Source organism: Gavialis gangeticus, unplaced genomic scaffold (genome assembly GCF_001723915.1).
Source record: "Gavialis gangeticus isolate Ggan-Ray unplaced genomic scaffold, GavGan_comp1, whole genome shotgun sequence".
Lineage (NCBI taxonomy): Eukaryota > Metazoa > Chordata > Crocodylia > Gavialidae > Gavialis > Gavialis gangeticus.
In genome coordinates, this window is record NW_017729033.1 from 1,043,421 (window position 1) to 1,051,717 (window position 8,297).

At 55.3% G+C, this 8,297-nt stretch overlaps 1 protein-coding gene across 1 annotated transcript in view; it reads right to left on the bottom strand.

The window, feature by feature from the left end:
- LOC109304093 (cytochrome P450 26B1) overlaps window positions 1-8,297 on the bottom strand; it is a 26,717-nt gene that overhangs the window by 7,579 nt on the left and 10,841 nt on the right. The window lies entirely within an intron of this gene.

Sequence of the window (8,297 nt, forward strand, 5' to 3'; positions counted from 1 at the left end):
GTGCGACATTCCCAGCAATGCGAGGAATGCTCCTGTCCTCTGGCCCTCGCCTCCTGCCCAGCCCTGTAATCCCCACCAGCTCCCTCCACAGCACAGGTTTTCATGCTGTGCCCCCCACCCCTGCCCGCCGCGCCGGGGCGGAAAAGCGCTGTTTGTTATTTCTGATTAACTCACGCTCGCGCGCGTGCACACAGCCACGCTGCGGGGCCCAAGAAACCCTCGTGCAGCCAGGCTCCAGGAGAAAGGCAGCACACAGCCGCTCACCTCCATCAGGGCCACCCGGCAAGGGAGACAGCAGGTCCCATCCCCCCCACCCCAGCAAAATCAAGATGAGGCCCCTCCAAAAAGTCACCTTTGGAGCTGCGAGTGTGAGAATTTCCTCTGCCCTCAGCGCCAGGAGGGGAGGGTAACATTTTCCTGGCACCTGCCCCGCACTACTAACACAGCACTGGGGCGAAATAACGCCTCAGCCCCAAGACTCAACAGTTGCTGCTTCATAATGGGTTCATCCTCCCCCGCGGCCTGACCGTACCATCGCTCTCTGCCCCCGGCCCGGTAAATAAATGCATCCTCTGAATATTACACTCTATGAATATCCAGGGGAAGCAGCCTCAGTAGGTAAAAATCATGTGCAACGGAGGGGGAGAAAGGGCGACGGAAGAAGAGACTTCTCGTGCGGGGATGCATGCAACTCCTCTATTTTTAACGATGCCACGAGACGTGCGCGGGTGGGGGAAAGCTCGTTGACCCGATGATACCAAGCCCAGCCACCGTGTCCCCCCTGCAAGGACGAGGCCTGCCCCCAGAGCCACTGAGGCAGACGGGGAAATAGAGGAGCCCAGGCCAGTTCCAGTAGCTGGGAAAGAGACATTTCCCCGGGCGCTGTGACCAGGACATCGGGCTTTGATACGGCGCCAGGTGCACGAGTGGTTGCTGGCACCCAGGAGCCGGCGCGGGGCGGCTGCTGCTCAGGGGTGGGAAAGAGCCGAGCGCTTGTGCCAGGCATGGCACGGAGAGGACACGGGCTCCTGACCGAGACGGGCAGCGCGTCAAGTGACTTGGCTTGGCCGGGCCCGCGGCCCAGCCCTCCTGGCTCCATCTCCTGCAGCAACCTCAGGCTAGCTTGGCTCCTGCGAGATGTGCATTGAGGGAAGAGCACGGGGAAAGGTAAGAGCTTGGGCTGGACAGACGCACCTACACCAGCTAGACGCAATCGTGTCCCTAACTCTGCCTCGGCTTCTCCAGCGGGGCCAAGGGAACAATACTGCACTGAAGCAACCAAGAGGAAGGACGTTACAACAGGGAAAGCACTGGGTTAGGGCTCAAGCCACCCCCCTCTGCCACAGACCTTCCTTTAGTACATTTAGCAAGTCACTTCACCTCAGTGGCTCATCTGTAAAATGGGGATAATGGCGTGTCCTTCCCCTGCCCTTTCCTGACGAGTTAGGATTGAAGAGCTCTGGGATTGGGACTGTTTGGCCCGTACTTCTCATAACACCTCGGGCACCTCAATGCTTCTGGGGTACAGACAACCACCATATTTGCCACTGTGTGCCAGTGCCCTTTACTGGGTGGGACTGGGGTTGCCTAGCTCTATAACCCAACCCGCTACAGTCACCTGATAATGTACAATTTACCTTCACCTGACTCCGCATGTGGGAAGGAGCAGGAAGACCCCGTTTCTACCCCGGCAGTCAGCGGGACTAGTGACCACCAGAGCACGCTGCTGCACGTTTTCCCCATTTCACAGATGATCCACTGAGGTTAAGTGACTTGCCCAATGTCATACGGGAGGGTCTGTGGCAGAGCTGGGCTGGCCTGCGGCATGGCCTAGACATACCCAAGCCAGCTGGGGAAGCAGACACAGTCGAGCTGCAGTAAGAGGGACCAAATTTACCCATTGGCCTTCACTGTATAGGAGCCAAAAGGTGCTAAACAAACCTTCTAGGGATCCCACTGACTCCACCATCCCTGGGGAGATGCAGAGCTCCCTCCTGAGACAAGGCAGAGCTGCTGGGAGACGTTTCCATGATGTAGTATTTGGTATCTTGCGAGTCACCCCGGCAGAGAGACCCACAGGGCACAGACACAGGTCCCCTCAACCTCCCCAAGGCGGCACGTGCCCGACCGCTGTCCACGTCGTGCCCATGGCATAGCTGACGTGCCAGGCGCCACAACGGCACCCAAGGGACCGCAAAAGCACCATGCAAGGTAGACGGTGCAACTACAACGTGATGCATGTCCGCACAACAGGCCCAGGCGGAGGCAAACGGGGCGCGACCTGCAGAGGGAAAGACCCCAAGGCTCTTTCCCTCTGGGTCCACCAGTCTTCACCTGCACTGAGATGGGCCACCTTCCACAGGCGTAGTCCCAGCACCTCCACGGTATCTGAGCGCCTTCCTATGACCCAGGGAGGCGATGCAGGGCTGCAATCCCCCCACTTTACCGGAGAATTGAAACAGTGAGGCTAAGCGACTTACTCAAGGTCACACAGAAAGCCTGTGGCAGAGAAGTGAAGCACACCAACACCTCGCTTGGACTCGACACCTACTCCAGACCGGTTTAAACCCCGCAGCCCCATCACTCGCCACCCCAGACTTTCCTCTCCAAACTCAGTCACCTCCAAGGTCTGCCTCTCCTTATTGCCCCAATCCGGACCCCCTCCCCACAGCTGGCTCTACCATGCATCTCCCAATGGCCAAACTCAATTCGCTCCAAAAAGTACCTCTCCTCCAGAAACACATTTCCTTCCCGCTTCTGGAGTCCGGTCTAAAAATCCCTGCTCCCTCTAGCGAACACTTGCTGAATATCTCAAGCCTCTTCCCTCCAGGGCTGGGGAGGGGGGAAGAGAAAGGGCACTTCAAAGGCCAGGAGGAGAGAGCAGCTGATGAAAGGGCTCTTTGGGCAGATGTGATAATCTTTTATTAGACCGACTAAAGGTGCATTTTTTCAGGTGATCGAACAAGACGAGCTTCCCAGCAGGGAGAGGCCATTAGGATGCAAAAAGCCTCTCCCGAAAGGCGAGGAAACCCTGCTTGCAGAGTTCACTAAGGCTAGAGCACATGGGCTCCCCCCGGGCAAAATTCCTGCATAGCCAGGACGAGCGGGATGGGGGGGAGCAAATCTCCAACAGGCTTTGATGATACCTGATGTAGCTAGCTCCAAACTCACCCCAGCCCTGCCCCTTTCCTCACCTGCAATCCACACTGCGCTTCCCGGAAAAGGTCACGGGGGTTTACCCGCTGATTTATGCCCCTTTCTCGTCCCTGCTGGGATCCCTCCTGGCTTGTTAGCCACGACCTGGCTGCCTCCGAGGGCAGAGCCGGAGACAGAAAACCACGTCGCCTTTGAAGAGGCGACTTGACGCACGCGCGCCGTTTCTAAAACAACTCCGTGCAGACACCCGAAAAGGAGGCACCGCCACCCAGAACGCAGGCTATCCAGCCCCGTCTGGAAACTTCTCTTTTTGCAGTGGAAACAGGATATTTAAAGATTTATGGTTTTCCTAAGGCAAAAAAATGCCTTGCCGGTGTCTCAGCTCGGGCCCCGCATGACAAGGAGCGGCTCCTCTTCCCAGCTGGGTGTGAACTCGGTAGCCCCATCATGTTTCAGCTATTCCTGGAGACACATCAGAGGGGACGGCAGCCAGCTCCCCACCTTTCCGGCTTGTACCGACAGTGCCCCGGCGCTGAGCGTAGCGTGCACGCGGCGCGCTGGTTTTGGCAGGCCTGGGGAATGAAACCCTGCATTTCTCCAGCACCAGCCTACTCTGACAGACTAAGTTGGGGGGTTCCCAGTCTGTTCTTGGCCTCTTTGCCGCAGCTAATAGCAAAGGGGTCTAGGTAGTACCCGTACCGGTGGTAGGTTATACATACAGCGCACCACCTTTCAGGTCCTGGAGAGAAACAGATGGTCTCCTTTAGCTGCCCAGGCCTGGAGAGGGGGGAACAAAGGATGCTGTCTTTAGCTGCAAGAGCGTTTCCTCCGCGGGCTCCAGGAATAGACTTTTTCCCCCTCTGCGTATCGGTGCAGCATTCGTAGGACGTGACCGTGGACCTCCAACTGCAACGCTTGCTTTAGTTAAGCAAACTTCAGTATGGGGCCATGTGCCTATTCCCTGCCTCTGCCACCTCCGAGCGCCTGGCCCGTTCCTAGAAAGCAAACAGCACGCTCGCGGTCAGCGGTCTGCTGGCAGGCACTGACCTCTAACGGCCACTTCGGCTTTGGCGGGTCCATCGCGGCTGCAATCGTTGCGCCCAGCCCGCGGCATGAGTTGAGCACGGAGCTTCTCGCACGCTTCGAGGACCGGGCCGGTATTTGCCGTGACCCTGCCCTCCCGGCCGCAGCCACATTAAAGCGGTCGTCCTCCTTCCTCTGCCGCACCAGGCCGTTGGAAGCAGGATACCCCAGCGGGATGGTTCGGTGGTCTCATAAATCTTACGTGGTGGTGAATTTGGGAGCCGGCGGCGTGGGAAAATGTTGTAGGACCGCCAGCGTGAACATACAAGCCGAGGCGGGTAGGGACTGAGTGCATACGGACTTCACCGAAGAGCCAAGGGTGTTAAAATAAGGTGCCTTAAAAATAAACTTTGCTGCCACCGTCACCCTTTAGAAACGGGCTTTGCATTGCATGTGCACACTCAAAGCAAAGACACAGGGTGGGTTTCTGCCTTCTCCACCTGCATCCATGCTGGGGAAGAAATCAGCAAGGAGGACTGCTATCTGGGTTGGGATTTGGTCCGAAGCAGCAACACAGTTAGGCCGGCACTGCGGGGGGAAACGTGCCGTGATCCGGTGCGTGCTCTACCTGCTCGGTGGCTCGACACATGCTTTCCGCTCCCCGGGGCTTTCCTTGCATGCCTTCCCCCAACCAAACGCCCGAGGGCTGCTAGAGCACAAAGAAATCAAAGCCTTTCTCTGCTCAAGTCCAATAAGCCCAAATGTCGCCATGGCCTTAACCTCACTCAGGTCCTAACTTAATCCCCCCTCGAGCCCTCCGCGTATAACCCCGATGGTGTCGGTGACCCGCGCTGCAATGGGCTCCCGGCTCCGCCAGCTGCAGACACACCTGTGGCTGGGAAAGCTAAATTAGCTGATCCTTGGTCTCGAGCCGGAGCTACGGGGCCTCCACCCAGACGGGGTGCGAGATCTCCGTCCCACAGCTGGCTTCGGCAGCTGCATTCGGATCAAAAAAGTTTCCGCTACTGAGATGCTGGTCTGGGAGGGAGAACAGCTCCATTGAGAGCATTGGGAAAGATCCCACAAAGCAAGCAAGGACTGAAGCAGGGCACAAAGCAATTAACAATTTACCCAAGGTCTGCGGCGGAGCCAGGCATCGAAGCCCAGTCTTGTAAGTTCCTGAGCAGCACCTTCCCTTTCAGACCCTCCTCCCTGCCCTTCAGTCCAGGGCACAGGCTGTTGTCAGAGGAAAATCATTTGTTGCAGAACTCAAGTGATGGTTTCTCACTGCGATGCACTGGATGCAGGCAGCACTGTAAGGCACGGCAGGAAAAGGCAACAAGGGCAGTGAGCACCCGGGTGGTTCACCAGCATCCAAAGACACAGCGTTTCGCCTATCTTCATCTGCAAGGAGGTGGATTTTGTTGGCGAAGGACCTGCCAACGCTGGCAGAACCCGCCGTCCGCACCAGCCCTGCCCGGCTTTTGCTGGGGACGTGCCAGGACTTTGCATGAATGGCTCCATGCAATAAAAAAACAGCGCCACCACCACTCAGAGTTAAACATCTATGCCAGAAAAGACAAGCTAACTTAAAGGAGCTGGAGAGATCTCACTTGCCTAAAGCTGTGGGGGGGGCGAGACAAGATTGCTGTGCCTAGGCATGGGGGCATCGGGGGCAATACAAGGAAGAAGGACCAATGGAAGCAGAAGTAATGGCATGAAACTAAGAATGGGAAAATGGAAGCAAAGTCTCAGGGAAAAGCTGGCTGTCAGCTGAAGTCATGAGAGCAGAGCAGCGTCCAAAAGAAGAAAAGCCATTACCCTCCTACGCTGGTTCTCAACCTTATGGTCTTCAAGCCCCCCTCAAAAAATGCCAGTTCTTGGCTTGCACTTGTTTCTTGACTAACTACAGGGAAAAAAAATCCTAGAGCAATTCTTCTGTTGCTTCCCAGCGGAAATTTCTGGGTTTATCTTGTGCATCACACATAAGTATTTGCACACCTAACGGTGCTAATACCATGCGGCCCTCTTACAAGGATCTCGCGGCACCCTTGTTGAAAATCACTGCCCTAAGACCAAAGACCCGGACAGGCACCCAAGTAACGAACAACCAGAATGGACCAGATGGCTGGAGATGCTCTGCTCTTCAACGTTACGTACTGAAAAAACAGAGGATGCATTCCAGTAAAAGACCAGAAAAATGATTTGCAATCACAGGCTTTGCAAATGGCCTTCTTCAAGAACCACCCCGCTCCGTCAATACTCGTGGTGCCGCCCCCCCGACATGGCGGCCTTTCCACAACAGGTAAAAGAACGACCTTAAATTCCTGGGATGATATCAAAAATCCTGAGATTAGCCAAATCCCAGCTCTCCGGATACTGTGAGCATACCCTGACTTTTAGCAGCTCACGCTGTAAAGCGCATTGAGAGCCTCCAAGGCTGAACGGGGCTGTGAAAACACCAGGAGTTGTGGTTAGCCCACACTTTTTGCTTTAATCTGTTGGAATTAATCTGGATTTGCGCCCACAGAGCAGAGAGGAGGGTCTGGCTTAAACCCAACGCGCCCATCACAATGGCAGATCTAAGGGCACAATCACGAACTCTTCGAAGCCAGCCAGAGGTTGCCACCAGGTCCTTTTGCCCATGAATGTACCCCCGGGGCATATCCTCACATGGAGTAAACGTACAGCTCCATTGAAACTCCAGCTAAAAAAGACCAATGGTTTACAGCAGCTGTGGGGGGGATTGGGTCCCGTGTATTTGTTGACACAGGATGGGAGGGAGATGGTTTCCTTCCCACTGTAAGATTTATAATCCACGGCAACAAGGGCAAAAGGGTTCAATGGAAACATAAAACCTTTTAACGTCTTGGATGGGAGTTTTCGTAATGCAAAAGGTGCATTTCTTCCCCCCCTCCCCTTGCCCCTGCCCACAGCAGCTGGTTTGTATTTGGTTGCAAATTTATGGCCTCTTTTGTGTTTTTAATCCCCTTGCAAACTATATTAAAGCTTCAGCCCTTTCTACTCAGTGCTAATAAGCTCAACATTTGTATGCCCCCAAGGCAGACCGTTAATTGTAGCGTGTTAATGAACGTTGTAGTTTTGGACCCTGGGTCACTGAGGTAAAGCAGGCCACTCGGTCAGGCCACAGTTTGTTTCTTCCAGAAGTGCCCCGGTTTGGGATTTCTACCCATCCTGGCGGGGGTTTATTTTCTGAGCCAGCTGCGTCTGCTTTACGACGGCCTCGTTGGGACAGACCAAGGGCCCGTCTAGTCCGACATCCTGGTCGCCAATGCTAGAGACCCCTAAAGAAAGCATCACCCTCCACCCCTTGCACACACCATCCTGCTCCTATTCTGACAACACCGGAAAAAATGACCCCAGGTGGGTGATTAGTCCGTGCCCTGAAACATGAGGCTCATGGTTGTTCAATTTGGCTCTTCTTATCCAGAGGAAACCTATCCCCCTGTCTTCTGCTGATTTCCCCTAGCTGGATGTCCCACACTGTATAAAGCATGACCCCAGTTCCCCAGCATCCCACCTCACCCACGAGAGCAGATGTTTCTCCTCACTGGGTACAATCCCAGCCCAGACTGCACAGGGCCGGATTCAGTGCATGCCGGTGCACATCTGGAGGAACGGCGCCGACTTCCAGCGAGTTAGACAGGAGACAGAAATCGGCTTCACGGCCACCGAACAACTCAACCAGGTAACGCTGCCCTTTCTGCATCGCGCCTAGGACTCGGCACTGCATTCGGGAGTGCAAAGGTGCCAGTAAATTAGGAGCAATTTACTGCGATGTAAAAGGCCAAGAGGACAGACTCGTGCAAAGACACGGGACGTGAGCAACGACAACGACGCAGACGGCCTGAGAGCAATGATAACACCATTGACGTGCAGGGTGACCAGAGCGCTCCCATATAATATCAGGCAGATGTTTCAATCGACTGTCTAAACCCCTTGAAACTTTCGGGGTGCGATCAGTACCCATAGTTCCCGGGGGGGGGGGTGTTTCCACACCTTCCCATGCAAATATGGTGCCGTGCCTCTGAAAGGAGCTCCCAGCACCGTGGTAGGGAATCGCTGGGTGAGAAAACGCACCATCAGTGTCGGTGTGC